General features: G+C 34.6%; 1 protein-coding gene across 5 annotated transcripts in view; it reads left to right on the top strand.

Annotated features, from left to right (window-relative positions):
• The window catches only part of FOXP2 (forkhead box P2), a 538178-nt gene that overhangs the window by 160652 nt on the left and 358233 nt on the right, over nt 1-19293 (top strand). For all 5 annotated transcript variants that reach the window (XM_089917488.1, XM_089917490.1, XM_089917492.1 and 2 more), the window contains exon 2: nt 5021-5111. The gene's annotated coding sequence lies outside the window, so the exon portion shown is untranslated. The remainder of the gene's footprint in view (nt 1-5020; nt 5112-19293) is intronic.

The raw sequence follows: 19293 nt of genomic DNA, 5'->3' as shown, positions 1-19293 counted from the left end.
TCTTTTTGTTACTTCATGAGAAATTCAGAAGGGCATTTAGTTCCAATTCAGACAGAGGTGTCACCTTCTACTCCTGCCACATAATTATTTTCACAAGACAAATTGCTGTTATAGTTGGTATCACCCCATGCTTACTTTTGCTTACACGGTATCACATTTTAACTTAGGATCTATCTTTGGCTTCGGGGAATATCATTCATTCAGAAGCGTATTTATTGCATGTTTAACCAGTCCTTCAGCAGTCAGTAGAGAGAACATCTTTTATCTCTGTGTCTCCAGCAGATAGCAAACCTGGTACTTAGGAGGTGTTCAGTAACTGCAATGATTGAAGAGGAAGAAAGTCTTTTATGCAATTAACCATTGTTGTTCAGCAGATGTAAAATTTTGGTTATGCAGGATAAATAGGTTTTAGAGAGCTGCAGTACAGCATTATGCCTACAGATAACTGTATATTGTGCACTTAGAAATTTATTGAGCCAAGATCTCATGTTAAATGTTCTTACTACGATGAAGAATAGAAACAAATGAAATTTGATTTTAAAGTGTTTTTACGTATTTGTGTAAATATGGTCATGTATTTTTACACAGTTCCACCCGACGGCTCTGACTTTTGCTCTGAGTGAAGTCTAAGAGAGCAGAATCCTTTATGTAACTGACCTAGCATTACTTCTACCTTTAAATTAATTAATGCTAATTGTAGTGAGCTCTCTATACTTCTGTGGGCAGTTTCACAGCGTTTAGCCTTTGCGGAACCAGCTTTAAAAAAATTTAGTTATGTCCTTTCTTGATATTTGCAACATCTGTACAAAATGATAATGATATGATGTTCCTCTCATGTAAATGCCTGATGCAAAAAGAAAAAATGCCGGTTGCAAAACACCTTCCAAACCCTTCATAAATTTTTGTAGGAATGGAATAACTATTCATATAGAATATGGACTCCCTTCTGAATAATTTTAAAAAACCTTTCCCTATTCCTCCAAAGCCTATGATTGTTTCTTTTATGCTATTAGCGTATATCCACATTGCCCAACAACTGGAATTAAACCTATGAGTTTGTTGCTCTGCTGGAGTTTGGTTGTTTATTTTCTCTTCCCTGAAACGTTGGTTATACTATCAGCCTTTGTAACCAATGGTCAATTATTACATTCTCAGATGTGGTTATAGTTAACTAGTTTGTTTTGAGATAAGAAAATAATTCTTAGGTTTCACCATTCTCTGAGAAGACCTATGCTGAATTTTCAAAATTATAACCACATCTGTGTGAAAACAGTATCTAAAATGTTAGTGTAATTTTTACTTTTGAATGTCAGTTATACATTAAGACCTATATAACAAATGCATTTTGTTTATTTACTTCAGATTTTGAGTATATTTTTCCAAATCATGATGTTCACTAGACAGAGGATTTTGTATTATGCTATTTTGCAGTAGAATTCAAAAGACACTTTTTTTTACACTTAAGGTTTGCACAGTGTATTTTTTTCTCTTGTTTAGAAAACAATTGAATGATAGTATTTCTTTTAGGACATATCTTCATTTTTATTAATTAAAAGACAGGAGAGTAGAAACAAAGAGTTCCAAGTAACACATTAGAAAACTAAATCTCTTTCTTGAGTATCCAGGAGCTCCTAGGAAAATATAAATACAGCAAAATTAAACCGCCTAGTAATTGTTCACTTCATCTAATACAGTTCCTTAAAAGAAGACAGTTCAAACTCTCTGGGAATGTTTGAGTGATGCTGTCCTCTCCTACCACAGCAAACCTTAAATAAATTTGCAATCCAGTTTAAAAGGCTAGAAGAAATTAGAAAAGGGAGTGTTTGTAATTGTGAACTTTCATCCAGGACATCTTTGAGTGTCTTAGCTTAAATTGGATGCTGCCCCTGTGTGTATATACATACACACACACATACACACATCATATTTCTCAACACACTGAAATCATCATCCTTTACATATTCCTCATTGTACTGCACACTACATGAGAGCAGGGTTGTGGCTTTATCTCAGAGCCCGGACAGTGCCTGGCATATAGTCAGCAACCAATACACGCATGTGAATGTGTAAATGTAAGAGAGTCCTAATTTGCCTCTCTGGCTCTGCTTTTGCCTTTTCCAATTTCTTAGTTTTCTTTACTGGCTTAAGTTGTTGTTTTTTTTTCTTTGTTTTTTTTTAATTAAGCTTTTTCCCCCTTATCCAGTTAAGTGATCATTTGATTCTTAAGTTATCATTTGGTATATAATTAAGTGGTCATTATGATCACTGTGATCAATATTCTATGACATGTTTTGTTTTTTCCTTGAGGTTTAAGTTACTAAAATAATATATGCTTATTAAAATAAAATCTGTATGCTGCAATGATGATATGTTCTTTGTTTATTTTTAAAATTAGCTTCTTGCTTTTTCTTTTGTATTTAAAATTGACTTTGGTCAAAGAAATACATGCACAGAGTTAAAAAAATCAAATAAAACAGAAGGCTTACTGTAATGAAAAATAGCAGACCTCTGCCTTGTACCTTCCCACTGCCCAGTCCAGCTATACAGAAGCAACACGTTTCTGGTGTTTACATCAGTAGTTTTAAATGATATTCTTATTGCCATTTCTTGATTTATCAGTTTTCAACATTAATTTTGATTAATGAAAATGGAGAAACTAGTGGGAGAGAAAGACATGTCAATAAAAAAGTGAAATTAAAACTAAGCTGATATATGTTATACTAGAGCTCAGCACAGGGTGTTTTGGGTCCATAAAAAGCAGGTTGATATTTTAGGTTTTCCAGATTGCTTTTAAGAGTAGCTGTATTGTTTATGCTTCCATCAGCAGTAAACAAGAGAGTGCTCGTCTTTCTGCATTCTTGCCAACACTGGGTAGAATCCAGCATTCAAATTTATGCTATTCTGATGACAAGTGGTGTCTCATTGGTTTTTAATTTGCATCTTCTTGATAACAAGTGATTTTGAGCATTTTAAACTATACTTGAGAGCTATTCTGTCTTCCCCTTCTAAGAAAGTATACCGTTTTAAGTATTGTGCTTATTTTTCTATTAGCTTCCTCTGAGTATTTATTCTAATATTGTTTCCTTGTTTGTGTTAGGTCTTCTCTCAGTTTATCTGTGAAATTTACCTATGGTATTATTCACTGAAAAATTCTCATCTTGACTTAGCCAAATCCATCAATTTTATGCCTCATTATTTATGCTTTTTGGGTCTTGTTTCAGAATTGCTTTTTACTTCTAATTCTCAGAAAGACTCGCCTAAATATTTTCTATTAGCTTTGAAAAGATAACTTCCATATTTAAAACTCTTTAATCTAGGTGGAATCCAAATTTGTATATGGTGTGAAATAAGGAGCTAAGTTTACTTTTTGCCATATTCTGAGACTATTTTTCTTTTTCCATACAATAAGTCAATAGCAACCTTTTCTTTTACTTTTGATATCATCCTTATCATACATAAAGTTAGCATTGATATGTGGATTTATTTCTGAACTCTATATCTCAGTGTCTGTCCCCCACTTTGTAGTGTATCCTAATGTTTGGTAGAGTGGGTTCCTTCTCTTTGCCCTTCATTTTTTAATTTAACTTTGATAATGATAGACTTTTTATAGCATATACTTTAAAATGTGTTTTTAGGTTTTCTTTAAAAATCTAGAACTTATAGATTGATTTAGGAAAAATTGGTATCCATGAATACAGGAAGGGGGAAAATAAGCCAATATGGAGTTAGGAAATAATTTAGACTGCTATATTTTAATAAGAAATCTTTTGGTGGCATGTAGCAGACCAGAAGTAATTATGGAAGAAAGATTAACACAAGGAAAGTCAAGGGTGGAGCCTGCTCCTATGCAAAATTTTGTCATTGAGAGAAATATAGAGAACAGAAGCAATAGAGGAAGAATGCTAGAATGTTAACAACAGGGGTTTGAATTACCTACATTTCTGTGACTTTGAGTTACCTAATACTTAAGATTAACTAAAACAGTGATTTCAAGTTATGCTTTGCAGTATAACTAAAGCTTCGTGGAATACCTCCAAGGCAACTGGGGAGAGAATAGTGGTGGAACTGAGTATTTGGGGTCCTGATTCAACCAGAATGTTTCATTTCTATCTGTTTAATTAATTGACCTCTCACTAAGATTGCATTGGAAGAAAGGATTTTTAGCCAAAAGTGTTTGGACCTGATTTAAATAAAATTACTGAAATGCCTAAATGTTCAACAGATATGGCGTATGATGTCATTCATCATTTTCAATGCCTGTGGCAGACATTGCTAATTGAACACAGTACTCTTTCCTGTAGTAGACTTAGATTTAGTCTCCCTACAGCTTTTCGTGTGGTCCCTACCAGTCAGTCAGAGTTGTTTTATGAGTCGAAGTCCATTTACTATCTATACACTAAGTCCTATCATGTTGTTGGACCTTCAGAACATTTATTTTAGCCTAAGAAATGTATGAGCTAAATCATTCAGATTAAAGAAGTAAGAGACTAGAAAAGAGAGTGGTTAAATAGGAAATGGGTATGGAAAATATAAATTCAAATAAGTATTAGTGTAATAACCCTTACATTGTGATTATAAGGAGAAAATGCTTACTACCAATTGGTTAATTGTGGAAAGGCCTACAAAGCTCATTAAGTATGTGCTGAAGAGGCAGTTGAAATCAGCCATGTTTTCAGTTGGGAACCTTGAGACATAAATGATTTTATTCTATAAATTGCAAAATTTAATCATCAAAAGTTTAAACTTGGCAAATCAATGTAAGAGTCGGAAGTAAAATCTGCATTTCTTAGAAATGCATCTAGTGCTGCTTCTGCGGTCTTTGCCTTGTACCAAAAAATGGATTTAAAGTTCTCTAAATTAAAATGTAGAAAAGTAATTTTATGCACGTTTGAAGATTCACAAAGCAACGAATGCATTATGCTTGAATGTGTTTTATGTTCTATGAAGTCATGGAACTAATTGGGACATAAATGCAAACTTAATTTTCAAAGCAGTGACAATTACTTGTCTCTGTTAACAGGGCTACTCTAATGTGATGCTGGGATTGAATTTACCTAGGGCTCCATATCAAGGTTAACTCGAAAGTCTTGTGGAAGATCTGGAAGAAATAGGTAAGTGACCTTTCGGTGATAAGTCTCTTTTGTTCGTTGTGCTTATTTTTGTTTTTCTGATACTTATTTTGTCCTTTAATTTTTGGGTTAAATATTTTGCCCAAAGGTTAAAAAAATTATCAGTGAACTGTAGAGACATATCAAGGATGGCAATAGGAGTTTTTACCACTGTCTCTTCTCTTGGGTTTTTCGTTTCACGCCTTGCTGTGCTCCTTCTTCCTTTTAAAACTGGTCTCACTTTGGTTTTTGAAAATTAACACAAATTTACGTGGAATGTGAATCTGGTTTTGAAATACTGAAAGGAAATGACTAGACAAGAAAAGTGTTTGGAGTATTTTCTGTTACCATTCTGCTGGCCTTTTATACTGATGTTTTCAATATTATTTTATTAAGGCCCAGGTGATATTGAGGTTTTTGGGAGGATCTAGAAATGTCAGCAACTAAAGAGTAGAATACTAGTCATGATTTTTTCTTGAAAGTTTGATTTTTTTAAATAAACTTTTTGAGACCTAGCAAGTCAGCTGTTTAGAAAGCATTTGTTTACTTTTTAATGTTATACTTCTTTGAATCTAATGGTAGTTTTCCTTGGTATTTACAATGTCAATTTAGATAACTTTAAATCCATTGTTTGGTACAAAATAAGGACCACAAAGACAGCATGAATTGCATTTCCAAGAAATGCAGACTTTATCTCCCACTCTTACTCTATAATGTTTCTGTGAAATTAGTTTTTCAGTGTCATTCTTGACTATGGTATCAATCAAGCAGTGTGTTATAGGTGGCCAAATCTGTAATAATATACTTGTAAAAAGAAAACTGAAAGAAATTCTAGATGAGTTTACATCATTTTTCTCTCCAGTCTTTACCTCCAAAGAGAGGGGAACCCTCGTGCCCTGACTTCTTCAGATTTCTTTGTTTTTCTTGCCCATTCCACCCCAGAATTCTTTATCAAGGGGGTTCACCATAAGTGTAGGAAGTGTCTCAGGATCCTCACCAGAATTCTTTAATCAAGGGGTTCACCATAAGCATAGGACAGGTCTCAGGATCCTCACTGTGATGACTGCATTGCTCTAACCTTTTCTAAAACTTTCTCTAGATAGAGACTCCATATCTTCCCTGAGAGATTTTTGTCAATGTGCTTGAATTATATAGTCAGTTATTCTCAGGTACTGTTTTGCCTATGGAATTTTTCTTGTTTTGTACCAACTTTATAATTTTGTCAGACATACAAGCAAAACGATTCCGCATTTATTTAGCATGTAAGATTTTTGAAACACTTTGGCAACTTTTTACTTCATTTTGCTCTTTAATTAAACTTATTAATTTTACTCTTGCATTACTTATGATGTAAGTAAGGTTGACATTATTAGTCATTGTTTAGTAAGTGGAGAAACTAAAAGACAAAGAATTTCAATGACTTTGAAAAAGTAGTATAGCTTGTTGTGATCTTATAGCTAATAATGAACTGTTACGTGTTATTAGAACCCATACCTGCTTATGCTCAATCTTTCTTTTTCCTGAGTTAGTGATTTATGCTTACTTTAGACAATGGTTATGTTGATATATCCCATCTTTGTAAGACCTTTTATATTTAAATTCTCATTTGTTGAGTAGTAACAGGACATTTGTTTTAGTAATAGCCGGGGGATTTTAGGTTTATAAGTAAGAGTTGCCTGACAGTGAACATCATGGAACCATGAAAGAAATGACTTTTAGAAAATAGAGAGTCTTTTTCCCAGAAGGGTACATAATTGTGTATGTATGAAAATACATAGCCATTTTCAAGAAATACTAATTTTCTTCTTCCCTTACCACTCCTCTGTTCCTTTCCCCCAGAAATCCCTAAAGTAAATACTCGGTTGAATCTTCCTATTTTCGAACAATTATCCCCATTTTACCTCTCAGAGAGGTTACAGAACCTGACCTAGGTTATACTTCTGAAACGGGAACTAAAATATTTCGCACAACTTCCAACTGAGAGTGTTTGTGTATATGGGTAAATGGTTAGTTGAGTGTGTATATGTATATTTTACTTCATGATATTTACAATTATTTCCAGAGTTTCTATTGTAAGAATATTAAATCCAAATAAAAGATCAGTTTTAGTTATTTCAGTGGAGTAGAAATAAACTTCATTCATATACTTATAGAAAATTGCTGTAAGTTTCATAAATACTTGCTAAAAATTAGGCATCATACCTGACAAAATATTTGCTCTAATTTTCAAATTATTGAAAAGTAAATGAACTGTACAGGAAGATGATTTGGCCTAGCAGGGGCTGGGCAAGTGTTCACATACATGGCGTGCATACATTTCTTGGCAAAATGAAACAGAGTGAATAAGACTGTAAACAAAGAGGCTATAGAGTGTAGCTGTTGAGAATGTAAGCTTGGAAATCAGATTGCCTAGATTTGAATTATGGTTCCAAAACAAACCTACCGTATGTGAAACCTTGGACAAGTCATTTAACTCTCTAACACTTAATTTCTGAATCTGGAAAAAAGAGTAGTACCTACTTTATAGAACCGATTTGAGGACTAAATGTTTGAATACATATAAGGGCCATAGTAAGCATTTTTTTTTTAAAGTTAGCTGTTGTTTTGTTCTCCATTATATTAATCTCAAAGTTTGACTGTATTATCCAGGCCACCTGGTCAGTATACCCAGAATACCATTCTAACTTTGGTCCATAAAATGGTAAAAAGGAACTAATTTGTAAATGTACATTCTGTGATTTGATTAGCATGTGTATTAGTTTTTGATTGCTATATAAGATGTTACATATTTTAAAGCTTAAAACGACATACATTTATTATCTTAACAGTTTCCACAGGTCAGGAGTCCAGGCATGGCTTAGCTCAGGATCTTACAAGGCTACTCAAAATATTGGCCAGGCTGCATTTTCATTTGGAGTTCAGGATCCTCTTCCAAACTTACTGGGCTTTGGCCGAATCTAGTTCATTGCATTTGTAGGACTGAGATCCTCAGGTCCTAGAGGTTATCCACAGTTCCCAGCCATGTGGCCCGCTCCATACGCAGTTCACATCATAGTTGCTTGCTTCTTTAAAGTCAGTAGGAGAGTTCCTACTAAATGCTAGCAAAATGGAGCCATATATGTATGTGTGTGTATATGTATTAACATAACCGTTGAAATAACATCCCATAAGCTTTGCCATATTCTATTAGTTAGAAGCAAGTCACAGTCCTGCCTACATGCAAGGAGAGGGAATTATACAGGGCATGAATGTGGGGACCACACTAGAGTCTGTCTGCCACAGCATGTTGAATTTCTTAATTTAAAATTCATTTAACCTATTATTTTAGGGTTTTTCACAATTATGTAAGATTTAATAAAAAAGGAATATTGTCACTAACTGTAAAATTTTATTCTCAGTTATGTTCACAGTATAAATCCCAACAGGCCATTCCCCCCTGCCTAATACTGATCCATTATTTTAAGCTGGCTAACCACCAGACTAAAACAGCCTGCCCTGGTATTTAATACTCTCCAGGATCTGACAAAACCCCAGTATCCGACATTTCCTCCCCATTACACTGGTATGTATACCTTGAACTACGTGCCTTACACTTGCCCACATCTTTGTCAATGCATACCCTACTGTTTCTTTCCCTTTCTCCATGCCTGTAAAGCACATTTACATCTCTACTTCTTCCATTACATACTTCCTTGTTCTTTCCTCCTTTTTAGGCAACCCAGGACTTTTCCTGCATAATATCATGTGTGTATTTCCTGTAGCCTTGCACAAAATAGTATCTTAAAAAATATTCTCTAAATATATGAAATACCTCCTTGATTCAGAACAGTGGTTGATTTGAGAATCATATTTCAAAGGATGTTCTTTATAAATTATCCACTCTTACACTGACTCAGTAATCTGAAGTGTACCTCAATCAACCCTTAAATGACCTTTAGGAATCCAGTACAACTTACATATTTGGAACTGATTGCACATGGGAAGAATGTGAATGATTATTGTCCAGAGGGTGGGCTGTGGTAGGCAGCCTCTAAAATGGACCTTAATGATCCTCTTCTCCTAGTTTTCATACAACTGTATTTTTCCCTCCCACATTTACCAGAGTTGCTCATTCTTGCTGATAGAATAGAATATGGTACAAGTGATGGGATTTTGCTTTTCAGATTGGGTTATACAAGATATTAGGACATCTGTTTCGGGTGTTCTTACTTGTTTCTGTTTCTCTCTGTTTCTTCCTCTCTCTCTCTCTCTCTCTCTCTCTCTCTCTCTCCCTCTCCCTCTCCCTCCCTCCCTCCCTCCCTCCCTCCCTCCCTCTCTCTCCCCCTTCCTCCTTCCCTCCCTTTCTTCCTCCTCCCCTTTCTCCCTCTCTTTCTCTCTCTTCCTTCCTCTTTCCTTCCCTTCCTCCCTCTTTCCCTCCCTTCCTCTCTTTCTTTCACCCTCTCTCCCTTCCTCCTTCCCTCCCTCTCTCCTTCCCTTTCTCTCCTTTCCTTCTTCCCTTCCTTCCTCCCTCCTTCCCTTTCTCCCTCTCTTTCTTTCACTCTGTCTCTCACTCTCAGTCTCATGACCTGTTCTGGGGGAGGCTAGTTGCCTTGGAGAGGTTCACGTGGTGAGGATCTATGCCCTCTTGCCAATAGACATGGAGGAACTGGCAATACCCTGCATCTTCTTGAGGAACCCTGAGCCTAAGCCACCCAGCTGAACTACTCCTGGATTCCTGATCCTCAGAAAATGTGACATAATAAATTTTTTTTTTGTCAAAACCTGCTAAATTTGGAGATAATTTTTTATGTAGCAGTAGATAATTAATACATTTAATATTATATTACCCCTAAAAATTATTTCCACTAATTTCATTACTGGCCTGGACTTTGCAGGGAATACAAGGATTAATGGTATACTGAATATGTGGTCTCTAAAGTAAATGTAATGGGGTAGGCATGCATGTTTATAAGAAAGTGCGCCAAGTGAGAAGAAAATGTGAAATGTTTAGGTTTCACCTGGAATACTGATTTTATAATACGCAGAGGCCACTTTTAGTCTCTTGTTCATTGATCACATTAGTGTTGTAGAGTCATGCTTCCTGGGTTGGTCTGGGTAGGTCTGGGTGCTGGTCTGGTACTGGTTTTCTATAGAAGAGCTGTTTGGAATAGTTAAAAGCACTCTTACCTTTACAGAATCTGAGTTCGAAGAAGCTATTCTACTAATCTGTCATGCTAGTTTTCCATTCTTTTCCTTTAATGTCCTTATAGAGTTGTAAGGAATAGCATTACACGAAAGCATCTAGATATATGTACACATAATTGGGGTGCTGTACTTTGAAATGTTAAATTAGAAGAAGAATATATTTGGTCTCCAAAAAAATGAGTTGAGAAGTATGTATCAGCAAGTAATAGAACAACATTCTTGTATAAATTCACATTAAACCGTCATTCCAAATTTTCCTCCTATTGATTATACTGTGATGATAGAACCTGGGCAAAAATACAGCATTATATTAAAAAAAAATGGAAATTTTTTCCTATAAAAAAGAGAGTTTACATTTATAGTTTTAAATTTGTGGGTTGGAGTGATCCACTAGTAAAATTTTTGATACCATTATACAAAATAGCAAAATATGGATTTTTAACTGGCCTGCTTTTCAGTTCAACTGAACATTAAGTACTTTTGTAATGGTCTTATTTGCTGGGAAGAGCACCATTACAATAATCTGCTTTTTACAGCCCATATCAAATATGAACCAGCATCACTTATTACAAAGTTTGTACTTTGGGAGACATTTTCACGGTATCTAACAGGACTGCCCCACATTTCTTGGAATTAATCTTTAATGATATCATTTTCCAAAATGAGTTGTTGCTCAAACATACTGACTGTTTTGTGGTTAAAATCTAATCCAGCGGCTATATTTAAAATGTCATACAAATTTGTAAGGAAGGGTCCACTGAAACTACTGTTGTATTAGTGATTGTGTAAAAATGTTATAGAAGAAATGCTATGCGGTTTGAGTGTTTTTAGGGTTTTTTTCCCCTCTATAATATCTGAGGGGTGAATATGAAACTTCATTTTTAACTGTTGGCATTTCAAGTTTTTACTACTGGCTGCTGGAGTACAGAGGACTATTACTCTGGTGTAATAGTAGGTGTCATGTAAAATAAAGTTAGAGTCTGAAGCCTCCTTTTAGCTGTCAGCCTTATTAAGGAGTTCTTCATGTGTTGAACCCAGCACCTGGTATGGTGTAAGCGATGCTTGTGATAGCCTGGGGAGAGCTTTCTTTCTCTTCACTGTGCCTTTATTAGGCCTCGCTCACATTTTTGCCATTGCTCTGCCTTATCCAACTTTCTAGCTGCAACTCAGAGCACAGTAGGTCTAATATAGATTGACGCCTTTGCCTGAAGACTGATTGAAACCTGTGTTTCAGAGTTGCTAATGCTCACTGAACCATTTTATTGAAGATAAAGTAAATAAAATAGATTGCCGTATGAGAATTCTCTGAAATCAAATGGAATAATTTGGCAGGTTTAAGCCCATGAAGAAGGCAAAGCAGTGAAACAGATGTGAATACTTCTCATGTTCAGTATATCAAGGGAAAAATATTCTTGTTATATTGGGCCTAAATATTCATTCTTGTCCATACAATTAAAGTTAAGCATAAGTCTCAATTGCCATTTTATTTTTGGTCTTAAACAGTGGGTCCTCTGCATGAAAGTAATATGGATAAGAACTTTTGAGACTACAATACTGTGATGATTTTTTCTTTGTCTTTTTCTGACACTTAAATGCATGGATCAGTAGCCTCAGAGAGTTTAATAAACAACACGAATGGATTTGCCAAAGCGCACTCTAGATTCATAAGGTTGGAAAATAACCGTAAACCTTAGTCTACTAAAAGATGCTAGTGAACTTGAGTGTTTTATTCATTAATTAAAAATATGTGTTCACATGAAAATACCCTTTTTTGGACACTGTCCTGTGATTTTTTTTTTCTTTTTTGAATACAAGTGTTAGATTTATATGAAGAATTTTAAAATATTTATTTTGTATGTATTATCATCTGAAATAATCTTGAGGAGGAATAAAGAAGTTAGAGTGACCTTAGCATCTGGAATTCTATGAGATTTTGATGACAGTAGCATATGATGCCATGATAACATGTATTGACATATTTAATTTGTAAAATACAAGGATCTGAGCACCTGTGTGAAAATGTGTGGAAAGACTGATGCAGGGAAATGAAGATCTGTTATTTGATTGCCTGGGTCAGATTAAAAGTAAATATTTATAGAAGAAAAATCAATAAAAGGGTTTTGTTAGAAAAGTTTCTGAACTTGCTAATTAAAGACAGCATTTCTCTTCCACGTTATAAAGAATCTGTCACGTTAATAATTTCTTCTGTAATTTCTCTTGTGGCTTCTCCAAATTCAAGATAACTTCAGTTTATACCCTCTTAAATATTTAGTTCATTTTTTAAAAATCTGCTAATATATTTCATTCATTTATTTCTCAGGTAATGATTCATGCTTAATATTAGTTATAGTCATTAAATACATGTTTTCTTGTCTCTGGGTACCCAATAGTTTTATCAGTTCTCACAACTATGAACTATTTATGCCATAATGATTTCAGCTGTCATCAGTTAGATGTAAAGCATACGTGACACTCTCATATTAGCAATGAGCCATCTTAAAGAAATCTCTGACACTCTTTTTTGACCTCTTAAGTAATATTATCAGTTAATAACTGCTTGATTCTTAACCATAAATGTGACCCTTTTTCCTCCATAGGGTTCAGTAAGGTTCAGGGTGACTCTGAGAGCATGCAAGCCTGAATGGAATAAACGTGCTTCATGTTCTCTTGTGAGTGAACTCAAAGAGAAGTTACTACATTTCAGTTTTCCTCATATAGCAAGGCTATAAGCATAATCACCTACCCAATATTTATTAAATAATTTTATATTCCTAGTGTTCTAGTGCCCTTACATTTTATATTTGTTTTCTTCATTGTTCTAGTGTGTACATATTTCTCTCTGATTAACCAGAAATGTTAAAGTTCATTCCTCTCTCCAGAACTGCATCTCATTTACTCTGGACTCAAACCATTTATCTGCTTTGACATTTTGGTTTTCATTGTGAACTTGCCTTCAGAAAGTCATATGTAAAGAAGTTTTCTTGAAATGAGGAGAGCATTACATTGAGACTCTGAGAAGCCTTAGTCCCTTATAAATATATTCTAGACATTTAGCAACATGCCAAACTGAAAATGAGAGGAACTTGTAGTAAAGAGGTGCATTTAGTGTGTCTGTTTCTGATCCCACCCTTGATTTCTTTATACCCTACACTTTTCTCTCTGGTCACCTCTTGTTCCTTTGCACTTAATTCTACTTTTCATAATACTTTATTGTCTCTTTACATCACTAGTTTTGAGATTGTATGTGTCCTTCTAGCATTAGAATCTGGTCCCTCAGACAGCAGCCTGAGCGCCACATGATGGGGATGGGGATGATGATCGCTGACATTTAAATTGTTTAGTACTGGTACTCTTCTAAGATTCACCAGTATTAACTCTTTTAATTCTCACAACCTATGAGTTAGATACTTCTGAGGTAGAGAACATTATTGTCCCCATTTTACAGGTAAAGGAGTGGGGCCCAGAGAGTTGCACAGTTCATGTGTGGCAGAACTAGGATATGAGCTAAGGCAGACTAGGTCCAAAGCCCTTTAATGCTCTGTTGCCCAGGACTGTTGAATAGCCCTTCTTCTCTTGTGGTTCTTACTTATGGCCCAAAACGCAGTGTGTATTTAAGCATAAAGAGGTTTATGATGCAGGGTTTTTTTTGTTTTTTTTTTTTCTTTTTTGTTTTTTCCGGTATGCAGGCCTCTCACTGTTGTGGCCTCTGCCGTTGCGGAGCACAGGCTCCAGACGCGCAGACTCAGCGGCCATGGCTCACGGGCCTAGCCTCTCCGCAGCATGTGGGATCCTCCTGGACCGGGGCACGAACCCGGGTCCCCTGCATCGGCAGGCGGACTCTCAACCACTGCGCCACCAGGGAAGCCCGATGCAGTTTATAGTTCTGTATGTTAAATGCTTGGAGGCTAGCACAATCCAAATGAGTTAACTTCTGAATTATAGAATATATTTTTAAATAAAGCACTTCTTTCAAATGGAAAAACATGGACTAAGGTATGAAAATATTAGTAAGAATCCATAAAATCTGTTTAAGAAGTTGGTGAGAATGAGTTGTAATGAGTGTCTCAGTCAATATAAAGGGATTGCTTCATAATTACTCTAAAATTTTATTAGGCTGACTATGCATCCTGAAACCTTATTTTTATTTTCACTGTAGGTTTAGCAATTTTCCTTTATAATTGTAACAAAGATACATTAGAAGTTAATTCTGAAATCTTAAAAATATACAACTAGTAGCTAGACAGCTGTATTATACATCATCCAGGACATTTTTGAGAGAATTATTATTATTAATATTATTATTTACCCTAGACAACAGGTGTGCCTTGGAGTTGTCTTAGGTGAAGACATATAGTCACTCTGCTTGAAGTAGACACTACTGGTTGTTGCTTGAACATCCTTTCTCTGTTACCAGAACCCTGATGTTGTTGAGATATACGTCATTACTCCGCATAGCATATACTTCATGGGAAACTGACCCTATCCCCAGTTCCAATGTGTGGATACTGACTAGTTTAGGCCAATTATGATAATTCTATTCCCTAGCCAAGAATTTTTAATTTATATTATATTATTAAATTAAAATATTAAATAATGTTAAATAACTTCATTAAACTTATATAAATAAATGCATTTGATATTTGATTAATTAATTTACTATATCTGGAGCCCTTTCTACCTCTTGACCAAGTGAGATAGTAACTTTCTATTCTACTTAATCCTTTATTGTTTACTTTTTTTGTTACTTGAAGCTGTAAATATTCTGATATACTCATTTTAATCATTAGTTGAGGAGTTGGACCCTAACCGGACTTTCACTCTATAGGAATCTATTTGCATAATACAGGGTGGGCTTAGGCAAGAGGACTAAGGAGCGTAAGGGGAAAAACAGGGATGGAAGTTTATCTCCCAAGAGTTCAGAAAGGTTATTAAAATAATAGAAAAGTGGTTTCTATGTCTTTTGTCTTCTAAAAATAATTTAAGAAAATCAAAGGATTACACAATAGCCATTTACACTTCTAGGTTGGCACAGAAATGTTCCTAGTTTCTGGGGAGTTTTCTTACAGTAAGGCTTATTCCAATTTTTCTAGAATCTATCCCTGCAAACACCCCCCCCCCCACACACACACATACACATGCACACACAGGTAACACTTCACTTTTGGTGGGATTTTGAAGGGAGTGGAAAAGAGATTTAAACTACCTTTTTTTTCTCATCTGAAGATAGCTGCTTCTCTGGTTCAACTTATTGTTGTCCTATTATGAATTAGGTGATTAGATATATAGATTCTTATGTTTTCTCACATCACAGATGAGGAATCATCCTAAGTAACCATGGGAAAGGAAACTGGTTAAATAAATTATAGCATAAATAAACAGCAGAATAACCTAGAATATTTAGGTAAGTCAGTAATGCAAGTTACAAAACACTGTTTCAATAGCATGTAAGTTTTGCTTAAACTCCTTAATTTTTCACAGGAAAATTACTAGAAATATGTGTATATTCTATATAGTACATATGTATGTGAATATATATATATATATATATGTCTATATACAGCCCAAAATATTATCAGTGGTTATTTCCGGGAGTTAGTTATAAGATTTTCATTTTCTCATTTATACTTTTTTGTATGTTTTAAACTTTGTTCATTGAGCATGTATTTTTTCTTGAAATAAGAAAAAAACCTTAAAATAGAAAAACAATTTTAAAATTCTCAACCAGTTGCAGTTCTCTAATTAATGCATAATTTTCTGCTATATACCATTAGCCAGGTGTCCCATTGCTCAACAGTTCTGAGTAATAGAGATTTAACATATCCTTGTTTGTATTTTTGCTCAGGATTTTAACACCTTTAAAGACAATGATGTTGTGAAGCACATGGCTCCAGAGCCTTTAGAAATTGGAATTTTACAAGACTTTTTTCCTTGATGCCTGTACACTTCTACAAAAAAACCTAGATGTTAACTACTCAGTGACTTATCTTGTAGAACTGTCATTTGTAAAACCTGAAATACATCTCTTTCCACTGTGTAAGCTAATTTAGAATTAATCCTAAGAGGAAATGACTAGGCCGAGTGTTTCTTAGCCCCATGAGACATAAGTCCACTGTTTATAGCAAATATTTTGTAGTTCTCCCTTTATTAATATGAAATGAAATTCTTAGATATGTTGATATATAATTTTTAAAAATCAATGTAGTATAAAATGTAAATTATTCGGCATGACTAAATTAGAAGAGATCTTATGAAGTAATCATGTAATGCCCTACTTATAGACTAACTATAAATATGACAGCTAAAAATATAGTAATACATGAGCCATTATTAGTGCTATTTCCCAAAATGATAAAAATTAGACAAGTTCTGAAGAAAATAAATATTACCTTGATATACAGTATCCTGGCTGAGTATATATTAAAACCACGAAAAATATTTTAGACTATATATATGAAATAAGATTAGATCTAGTCACAAGTTTTTAATTTCTATGAATTTTTAGAAAGTCTCGCAAGATGCAATAGCATTCTTCATTATTGCAGGATGACTAACAAAACCCCTGTCCACACTTGATAGCAATGTCTCAAATTGTTCCAACGAAAAATTTGTTCCCCCACAAATTTCCAAAACTCTCCTTATAAAGCAATATGGTCCCTGCTGGGCGGCTCTGGTTTCAGTGTTGAGAGATCTGAGTTGTTCTTTGTCTCTGCTGCTATTTATGAACTTAAACAGCCTGCTTATCTGTCTGAAGTTCAGATCTATGATTTATTGGTGAAAAATGATTTCTAAAAAGGCATTCTGCACTAGACTTCTATGATCTCTTCTAAGTATCACCTTTTGTAGTTCTGTAAAATAAAGTCATCTTATTTTTGTCAGCCTATCTTGGAGAAACCCTCTAGGAGTGTTTGTGCAGAAGGACTTACCTCGTAGATGAGTCCATTGCATCTCAAGTTCTGATCAACATCCCAAAGGATGGGTATTTTCCCTGATATCTAGCACTTGGCATTTGTGTAATTCTCTGTGGGCATCTGCCTGATTTTTTAGTCAGCTCATGGAAGGTAATTAAAAGGGTGGAAGTATCACTCATCACCAAATGGCAATATTTGAGAAGTTAAGCTTTTGTGAATTGTGTGATAGAAAGCAGAGGTAAGTTTCTGAGGCTGGTGATTAGCAGAAGTTGATCCATAACTTACTCTTACTGAATTGTAACTGTGGATTTCAATTACCATCATGATTACTTAACATATTTATTGACTGCTCTTTTGCACATTATTTCATATTTTGATCTTTGTTAGCTAATTTAAATGCTCTTTAGGAATTTCCATGTTGTTGCAGTGGTTGGTAGAGCACACATTTGCACATATGCGAACGTGAATCATTCAGAGAAATGACAATATACGTTTTTACGGTCACAATGTACAAAATTTTGATGGTAGAAGTGTATTCCCTGGGGCTTCCCTGGTGGCGCAGTGGTTGGAAGTCCGCCTGCCGATGCAGGGGACGCGGGTTCGTGCCCCGGTCCGGGAGGATCCCATGTGCCGCCCTTCTCTCTCTTCTTTTGGATCATTTTTTTACCTTTCTTTTATGTTTCCTTAATCTGGGCACCCTTTCCTATTTGTTATATGTCTTAGAAATCTGAAACTAGTATCTCTCCATCTTTTTGAAAGTATACTTTTCATCTCAAAATTTTGGACAAATTATTTAGTTTCTTAACTGCCCATGTTGAACAGTTGAAAACTTTATGAACCATTATGATCAATAACTTACAATATAAGCTAATTTTAATTAAGGCATGTAAAAGTAGAACATTGGTGGCATAAATAGATTGATGCTATAAGAATGAGGAAAGCATACAGTATTTTATTCAATTATTTATTTTGTATTTTAAAGCTACAGCTTTTTTGTGTCAAATAAGCATTTCTTTTTCTTATTTTTAGTTGTACATACTTTTATTTATATTTTGAAACCATAGTATTTTTATGAATTTTTGTGAGATCTTTCCATGTTAAGTCTTTTTACCCTTTGTAATATTTCTTTTTTTAAAATTAATTTTTATTGGAGTATACTTGATTTACAATGTTGTGTTAGTTTCTGCTGTATAGCAAAGTGAATCAATTATACACATACATATATTCACTCTTTTTTAGATTCTATTCCCTTATAGGTCATTACAGAGTATTGAGTAGAGTTCCCTGTGCTATGCAGTAGGTTCTTATTAGTTACCTATTTTATATATAGTAGTGTGTATATGTCAATCCCAATCTCCCAATTTATCCCTTCCCACCCCCTTTCCCCCTTGGTAACCATAAGTTTGTCTTCTATATCTGTGACTTTATTTGTTTTGTAAATAGGTTCATTTGTACCACTTTTTTAGATTCCACATGTAAGTGATATCATATGATATTTGTCTTTCTCTGTTTGACTTAGTTCACTCAGTATGACAATCTGTAGGTCCATGCGTGTCGCTGCAAATGGCATTATTTCATTCTTTTTTATGGCTGAGTAATATTCCATTGTATGTATGTACCACATCTTCTTTATCCATTCCTTTGTCAATGGACATTTAGGTTGCTTCCGTGTCTTGGCTATTGTAAATAATGCTACAATGAACATTGGGGTACATGTATCTTTTTGAATTATGGTTTTCTTGGGATATATGCCCAGGAGTGGGATTGCTGGATCATATGGTAGCTTTATTTTTAGTTTTTCAAGGAACCTCCATACTGTTCTCCATAGTGGCTGTATCAATTTACATTCCCACCAGCAGTGTAGGAGGGTTCCCTTTTCTCCAAGAACTATAGCTTTTATCATAAATGTATTGAATACCTTAATAAAACTCTGCTTAACAATTTTAAAGTTATCAAAATAAATATGGTGCTGCATATTAAACAGAAGTACTTTAAATGCAATTGTAATTAGATAACTTTATTAGGTAAATGTAACTAGATACAGTGAATAGCTACATTTTAGTTTGTATGTTAACAAAGAGGTATATGGGTCT

This window comes from Delphinapterus leucas, chromosome 9, assembly GCF_059928025.1.
Source record: "Delphinapterus leucas isolate spDelLeu-1000000601 "Yukka" chromosome 9, BTC_Dleu_Yukka2, whole genome shotgun sequence".
In the NCBI taxonomy this organism is placed as follows: Eukaryota; Metazoa; Chordata; class Mammalia; order Artiodactyla; family Monodontidae; genus Delphinapterus; species Delphinapterus leucas.
The sequence above is the reverse complement of the archived record's forward strand: the minus strand, read 5'-3'. Positions and strand labels throughout refer to the sequence as shown.